Raw genomic sequence first — 8,997 nt, 5'->3', positions numbered from 1 at the left:
CCTCCCAGGGTGCATGCAGTGGTGGGAGCCATCCCTGCTCCCACTGCACGCTCCAGATGAGCTGCAGCTCCATCCCACACCCCACCCCATCCTGGCTGGGCAGTGCCTGCCCTGCCTTACTCCCTCCCACACCATGGGGGGCATTGATCTTCCCCCCCACACCCTTTCCTCCCCCCTCCTCTTCCACCACAACAGACTTTCCAGCTGCACGCAGCTTTATCAGAATCAGATTGGTATCAGCCAATGCACCTCCTTAAAAATCGACTATCAGTAACGGCCCCAAAATCTCTATCGGTGCATCCCTAATTCTAAGTAGACCAGTTTTCTTTTAGGCCTTGTAGTGCTGTCAGACCCTGCCAGGGGTTGATAGTGAGTCACCATCCTAACATGCCTCACAGACTTCCATTAAACAGTCCAATTTCCACATGCATACATACAGCCACACTCCTCTAGACCTCTGGCTCTCACACAGATCACCACTAAGGCAGCATAATTTCTACCTGCACTTACATCTGAAACTGCAAGCAATACAGGTTAATTAAACAGCTTTCAGCTCCCCACCTACCTGACCAACCTCCTTCTATCCCTCCCCTAACCCAACTCAGCTGGGATGCCCAATAACCTGGTCAGTAGTTGCCACAAATTGGACAAGTCTAAATGTGCAATTATTATGACTCAAACTTCAGTGCAATTTGAGCCAAAGTAAGTAATCCCAAACTCACCATCTACATGTGTGGTTGAATGCAGTAATTTACTCAGATGTCAGATAGTACCTGTGTCTGATGGGACTATCCAATGGTGCTGTAAATTAGTCTACACTGGCCCAATTGCCACACACTTGTAGACAGTGACACTTCGTTACACAGTAAATTTGTCTACTCTACGGCATGGTAGAGCACACCGTATATATGCCTACTGAATGAAAGTGACTGGCAGCCTGGGGAAATATTCTGTTTAAAAGCCTTGGAAACACTGGGCAACCCCCAGAGCACCCAGCCCCCCAAGGGAATACAGAAGCAGGGGCATCCCCTTCTACCCATCTGGCCACCCATCCACTATTCTAGATCAGCCTGGGATGTGCTGAAGCCTGGTCAGTTACCATGAATGGAATGAAACAGAACAACATCTTGGGGGGAAGTTGCTATTTGAAAGCATTGGATACCTTGGGCATCTCCTGGAATACCTAGCCCCTGGGAACCCAAAAGCAGGGGTCCAGGGAGTCTACCCCCAACCTGGCCACCCTTCCCTCCCAAAGGGAAGCTGGGATGCTGTGACTGGATCAAGTGCAGACAAAGAGGTTAGGGCAGTAGAGTTCTGACTGTGCAGTGGTACGGGATGATGCCTGGAGGACCCTTGCTTTCCTCACTTCATACCTCCTTGGTTGTCATGTTAATTTAGAATGTAAGGTTTTTGAGGCAGAAACCATGCTTTTCCATCTTCTGTGAAGTACCTGCCACACTTCGGGACATTATAAAATAATAAATTATAATAGTATGTGATAGGGTCAAAGCAAAAGAGTTGGGAAGAAAAGAGAAAGAAGGAAAGAAAGAGACACAAGAGACCAGGTAGAGGACAAAGAGAAAATGAGGAGCAGATGATGAGAAAGAAGAAACAGTGAGAGATCACAGTGGGGAGGAGATAAAGGACGCAGGGAAAAAGAAATGAGAGTTAAAATGAAAGAGATATGGGGAAAACTTGGCATTTAAACTTTTATTACAAAATAAATTTAATTTATTGTCATCTTAGCTTCTTTAATTACTTTTCAACCTTTTTTTAATGATGCCCATATGTTGCCAGTAACAGTATTTTATTACTTTTGTTCTCTCACCTTTCCCATGGCTTACATTCCCACTTTAATTACCAGTTTCACAATGAATTCATCAGATGCCTTGCCTAATGTTTTTACACCAATGCTTCATATTTGTACTGATACTCCACTTGGGGAAATATTAACACCTGTTTCTCCTAATTGAAGACCATTCTTGCACTACTCTGGGATGCTCACTAGATGGCAATGCTGATATTTTTCATTATGGTTTTAAGGAACCATCAGCTAAGGCCAGTATTTTTTTTTTTTACACTTTTGGGTAGATAGTTTTAAACAACTTTTATCTTTTAAAATAATCATTAAAATATGATTGAGCAGAATTTGGGTGATGTGAAAGAATTGCTTGATAATGAAAAGGTAATTTTATGTTTAACAAAATAGGAAGTGTTGATGATGAAGTTAAAGCCACAAAGCAACATGTTAATCTTAGTAACTGTGTTTCCATGTATGGTACACATTCATAAATAATTGAGGGAGGAAGGTTGTTTTTGTTTCATTTTGTTTTCTTTTTTCTTCTGTGCTGGGACAAATTGCTAGAGGCCAATATTATCATCTCATGTCTAATACTTTTGAGATTCCTGTGATAAGACCAGGTTTCTTAATTATTCCATCCTCTTACAGTAGAAGGACTTAAGCCAGCAATGCTTAAAATGAATTGATTTTTCTCTTGCTTATTTGGTGCAGTAATATAAATAGTGACAATATGTCCCATTTCTCTCTCCCCCATCAACTCTCACAACATAACATATTCTGTCAGGACTTTAGTAATAGGATAACCATTCACTTTTATTCTCTTAGGCTATATCCACTCTGCCAGTTAAGGTTTCTTTTAAGGCCTTTCTCAAGTCCATATTTCCTAACCATGTACACTCTTAAGTCGCTTGGCTTGTCATCTGCTAGCAATCCATCCCAACCTTGAGTAGTCTGTTGAACCTCTGAATCTAAGGGAAACCCCAAACACAACAGGCATCAAGTACAAGAAGTTGGCAGGAAGCAAAATACTTCAGAGTTCCATTCCTGACTTCCAAACTTTCTGCACCCCACTTCTTGTATGTTATTAGAGCCAACTGTGAAAGGAAAGAAAAGTCTGATGTTTAGAAAGGCTGGCTGTCTTCAAGGGACAAAGGCAAAGGTCGTATTAATGTGTTGTGGGGTACAAAACATGTTGCTCAGCCTGGTTGAGGGAAACCCTCAAAGTTAACCTTGGATATCAGGGTAGAAATTATATAGTTACATCAGGGTATCCTCCTAGGACGAGTGCAGTTACACCTATATAAAGGTGCATGCATTTCTGTAAAATGACTGCACAGTGTTGAAAGTCCTTAATTAGCATTAGAGTCATCGGGTCTGGTTTTCTAATGCCCAGCTTACTTCATAGTGCTTTACCTCTGTACCAGGGCCAATCCAGTGGACAATCAGGCTTATCGGGTGAAAGCACTCAGATCCCTCCAGCATCAGGTTGTCCCCATGTAAAGTCTGTGTCAACAGACTTTATTTACAAGTATGTGGGAATGCCTAGCAGGTGTCCAAGTTCCCAGCAGCCAGCTTCCTTTCTCAAAACAAGGCTGCTTTCCTACCAAGTTATCCTGGATACAAATATTTAAATATCACAGTTGGCTACAATTCCCCGGGCCTTGGACCTCTTTCTAGCCATGGGCTCTGGTGAGGCTGTGCGGGGGCCCCTCTCTAGTTCAAGAGAGCCTCCTGTGACCACCTCTTTTCACTTCACAGCTTCCCATAACAAAAAACAGTTGTCCGTTTCTCTCTCTGTGACTAAAGGATTGCACCTCTATTTTGCTTTTGTGGTATGATAATGTTTTTCATGGAGTTGCCTAACACTTTTGAATGTTTTACCTTGTTCAAGAGATGAAGTCTTTTCTACAGCTCCTGGAAAAAAGATGGCTTGACCAGCAGATTCATACAGCAGTGGATCTTCTAACTATGCAGTTGAAAGCCATCTATGTGAACATTCCCTATCTTGAATGGCCTCAATGGAGACGTTAAGAAGCAGACCTCTGTGACATGCCTGGGGCTACTCCATGTGGGCATCACTAAATCTGTTCCTCTATATGGCAAAAACCTACCTTCCTTTCTTCACAGAGTTCTGATTGGTCCCCAAATGCCACTCTCTCTCCTGAATCACCAAAGATGCAGCAACTTCATAACATCCGTTGAAGGTAGTGATTAGTTATGGGGGAACAATACTTATTTTAAGCATTAAAATACTATCTGGCTTGTATGCTCAGATCAGCACTTGACAGTTATATAGATAGAAACTTACTACTTTAAAACACCAAAGCCAAAGGGACACAGCCAACATAATTTGCAAGGATGACCATAACATCCGTTATTGAATCTAATTCCCCTATACTTACTCATGTAAAACAAGGCACACTCTTTTGGACTATTTTAAGAGAAAAGACAGCCAAGTGCCATGTTGGATCAATGTATCTCTTTTCCAGCTGTATCCTACATACATTCTCAGTTCCCTTGCCTGGATCCTCTTAGTACCTTAGCTCAGGCAAATTATTCCTTCTCTCTAGTAGTGTGTGGAGAGCACTTCCTGACGAAGGGACTTTGATCCTGAAAGCTTGCAGAAAAGGACAGTTTTCTTGCCATTTTCCAGTTGGTCTAATAAAAGGTATCATTTTGGAACCAAGAGTTCTAGTTTTTTGTATGTCTTTTTGTCTCAGACCAACACGGCTACCAAGTACACCCCTGAAACATGGAATATGCCGAATTTCAGCCGATTTTGGATTTTAAACTTCTTTAAAGAACTACAAGGAAGTTTTTTTACCTCCCTGCCTCCCATCTGACACCTCCAGGGAAGGAATTCTACCTGATCAACATATCAAAGAGCTACTTAACACAGCTCACAAAGACACTCTCATGGACCCAGAGGAACAGCCTTCCATCTTCAGCTTTCTGTGTGGAAAAATTAAGTTTATTTCTTACCTATGGGGATTTTTTACCATCTTGTACCATCAACACTTTTCCCAGAGCCTGACGAAGGGACTTTGATCCCAAAAACTTGCAGAAAAGGACAATGTTTTTACCATTTTCCAGTTGGTCTAATAAAAGGTATCATTTTGGAACCAAGAGTTCTAGTTTTTCGTATGAGAGCACTTTCTAGAAGACTAGCAGGGGAACTGCAAGTGTACCATCACAGCATTTCTCAAATGCTGCTTTTTTTGCTATCTTGTTCATCTGCCATCCCATCCATGGCTCTCCTGAAGCCCCTCTCCTTTTCCCTTCCATGCCATCTTCATCACTCTACAATTCAAAAGGGGTCTGTCTCTTTTTCTCGTTGTATCCACCCTGATCTCAGTTCCTTCTCCCACCATCAGCATCTGCATCCATGGCCTCACTTTTGGTGACATTTACCTCAATCCTGGCCCTCTCTACTTCATATACTCTTTGTATCTACCTTTCCTTATACTCCTCTCCATTCTTCCTCTTTATCCCTCTAAAAGTCTGTGAAACACCCACACTGGCTTTAAAAAGATTATCTCTTCATATCTAGCTTCCCCAAGCTCTTTATTTGATCTGGATTCCTGATTAAACTTTCCCACTCACCATAACAACTGTTCACTTGACTTAATGTTTACCAATCTTTGCGCTCTCTCTGATACCTCTGCTGCAGAGTTCCTGCTTTCTAACCCACACACTCCCTTTCAACACTGGTCACTAGCATCCCCTTCATGCACTGTCTTCCAGTTCATCAAAACTGAGGAGTATTTATCTGCTCTCAGCCTTCTCTCTATCCTCTCATCCTTTGCTCTCATTATGTAACTACTGATTCTCTCCACACTTTACCAGTTTCCAGTGCTGAGTCAGCCATGACGTCCATGTCCTCTGATCCTGCTTGATTTGACCTTTAGTTTTTGCATTATCATTATGTCCTGTGAGACAGAGGTTTTATTGAAGAATTTGACTATATTGGAAGCAGACCTACATTACTATTTTATGGAATAATTATGAGCTTGGGGGCAGCTCCTATATGCTAGCTCTATAATCACACAAGCCTTGTGAAGGTTGTTGATCTATTAAATAGGGAATGCTTCTGGAAGAAGCAGGATTTCCCTCATGACACATGGCTTGCAAAGCATTTACTTTGCAGCCCTTGGTGTAGGGACATGTTGGAGGTATGAACAGAAATGGAAGGGGGCGGGGCAGTGGCGTGACCAGAAATACACTGTGCTTGGGCTATTTTGGATTGTTGAACAGCTCCAGGATATTGTTGGCAATTTAAGCTACAGCAGCCTTAGCATCTGTTTTCAACTGCAGAAACCAGGGAGTGCAAAAGTAACAAAAGGCAGTGTGGTCTATACACTGGGCTGTGCTGGGCTCAACTTGGTTGCAGTCAAGAATTGTTTGACTAGTTATATATTTTTTTAAATGCTAAACACTTGGTAATCTCTCATGATTACAGACAAAAAAAATCACTGACTATAAAATTTAAAATAACTGCTGCTCTCTCTAGCAATCCTCTCCAGTAGGATGTGATTATAATGGGGTTTTCTTGCAATGTGAGACTTTACAGCTCACTTATTCAAGAAATGGGCTCACATCCCCTGGTATGTGAAATTCCTATCTTTATCACTGTTACTATTTTAATGAGCTGATTTTTTGCATTATTTGGTTGAAAAGTATTAAATGAGCTATTAAGCGCACACATATTTAATCTTTTCCTTTACCTCTTTGGCCACAAAAGAGTAGTGAATATATGAATAACCTAGATCAGTGCTGTTAGAAATGACACTAAACTATATTAGGACATGAATTAACTCTAGAAAGTAAATACATTTAAAAATTAACTCCTATTTAAGTAATATATGAAGTTTTCTTTTTCATACTAATTTTGCTTTCTCAAAGGCATGGTAAATTCACATGCAAGTGTGCACAAATGCACACTTTGTTAGTTATTTCTCAAGCTATTCACAGCATGTGAAGTGCACACATGAAGTGGCCAAAAAGGAGAAAAGGAATGTGTGTTCTGAATTCCAGCAAACATATCACACCAGTGGGGCAGTGATTTCAGTTAACTTGCAAGTCACATAATTGATTAGATTGATTTACAGTAGCATACATGAAATCAAAATCTGAGCCCTTGAACTCTGAGTTTGCTCATTGTCACATTGTACAAAGACTGAGAGAGATAACACTGAAAATAAAAACATAGGGATTTACTCTTACCCAGCCCAAAATTACTTCCTCATCTGCTGACGATGGGAAACTCTCCCACCAAGGTCACTCCTTATCTACACTGATACATTTTTCTCAGCAGTCTGTGTCTAAGGAATAATAACTTAATGATTATGGAAAACAGTCCTTCCCAGTGGTGGGCCCACATCTCTTCCTACATAAAAACTACATGCAGGAATTAGCTTCCTGGGAATGAGATCAGTGGTCTTGCCAGTCACCCAGGGAAGCATCAGTAAGTAGATATCACCTGAAGCAGGTTCTCTCTGCGTGAAATCCACAATGAAACTACCAGCCACAGAGACAAACATAAACTCAATGGCCACAATTACATAGAATCATCAGTCAGTAGGGGTCTCAGAGACTAAATTTGAGGGAGCTGTTCCCAGAAATTAATGATCAAGGAAGCTTGCTAGGGAGTCTGTGCTGGGTCAGCCGCACTATTTAATGTTGTTCGGCCGGTGCAAATCAGTCAGAAGCCTTGTTTAAATGACTACTAGAAGATATCACTTATGTGTGGGGCTCTATAGAGAATCCTATATACATGGCATGTAGCCAGAGGAAAGGGGGTGCTGCCTATATGTAGTAATACTATGATGATCCCCAACTCCACATACAGCCTAGCTGGCATAATGTACTGATTGAGTGTATATTGATCACAAGATCACAAGGGATTGCAAAACCTTCTTGGTACAGACCCCACTGGTGTTCTACCAGTCCATTTACTGGACAGCATCCTTGGGCCAAATACACCTTTGAGGTAAGTCAGTGGGGCTGAACCTTCCAGCTCTGTGGGCCAAATGAGTGGTGTGAAGCTGGATCCCTCACATGGGATTGGTTTATGGTATATCCAGTGTGGGGTCAACACAGTCTGTGGGTACAATCCAGTGAGCTGGCCCAACCTTGAACACAGCCCAATATCATGAGCTGGATCCAGCTGCTGAGTGACACCCCCATGCCAGCAGGTCTGCCACATGCCAGCATGATCTAGTAGATAAGGCCATGTCATCTGCCCCATGGGGCTTGCCATGTGTTCAGAAATTGGGCAGCATGGGAGGGATAATTAATGCTGTAATCCCCCCCGCCCCCTGCCCCAAATTTCTGGACTTGGGGGGGATACTTGTGGGCCAGATGACATGGCCTCACAAGGTGGATCTGGCCCACGGACCAGAGATTGAGCACCGTTGATATAAGCTGAGTGAATTGTGTCAGGGGTGAATTTGGTCTTTTTTGTTAAATTTAATTGATGTATTTTCTGGCTTGCTTTCTTTGCCAGTGGCAAGCAGATAGCTAAGCCTTTTACTTTTGTTCCATGATAATGTTTAGTGCAGTTTGTTGATGATAAATGCTTTAAGGTTCAATTTATAAATATACCAGGGAACATAACAGCCTCTATCCTCAGCTAGCTGTTCAGCTTGCATCTGGTATCAACTGTATTATCTGATCAAGGCCTCCCTATCAATTATATCAAATAATGTCCATTTTTAGAGCTAGCAAGACAAAAGCAAAATATGCTTTTTCCTTCTCCATACATATTTTATGGTAGCATGAAAAAGATCTGTTATATATTTGGAATGCTCTTAATTGTACTGTTCTATTTCCAGCTGTTGGAATCTGCACTAGAATTTTAATTAATGACTAAATTTATGCAGCAAATCCGAACAGGAAACAGTTATGCCATTTAAATAGGTTTTGAAATTCTCAGATTTTATCTCCCAGAACAGCACTCAGATGAATATTAGAGCTGCTTTTGTTCTTCTGAAAAGACTGGAATTGCACAACAAGCTGGAGGAGATATGACTCCTGGCATGAGGACACAGGTGGTTTCCTCATCAAGGGCCAAATCACACACGCCTGCAGAATCATAGAATCATGGAGCTGGAAGAGACCTCTAGGGTCATCTAGAAAACCAAAGCAAGGGGAACTCTGTGCCTTTTTTCCCCACTGATGTTTCTGTCATTGGATGG

Source organism: Alligator sinensis, unplaced genomic scaffold (genome assembly GCF_000455745.1).
Source record: "Alligator sinensis unplaced genomic scaffold, ASM45574v1 scaffold5_1, whole genome shotgun sequence".
In the NCBI taxonomy this organism is placed as follows: Eukaryota; Metazoa; Chordata; order Crocodylia; family Alligatoridae; genus Alligator; species Alligator sinensis.
This window is presented reverse-complemented; position numbering follows the sequence as displayed.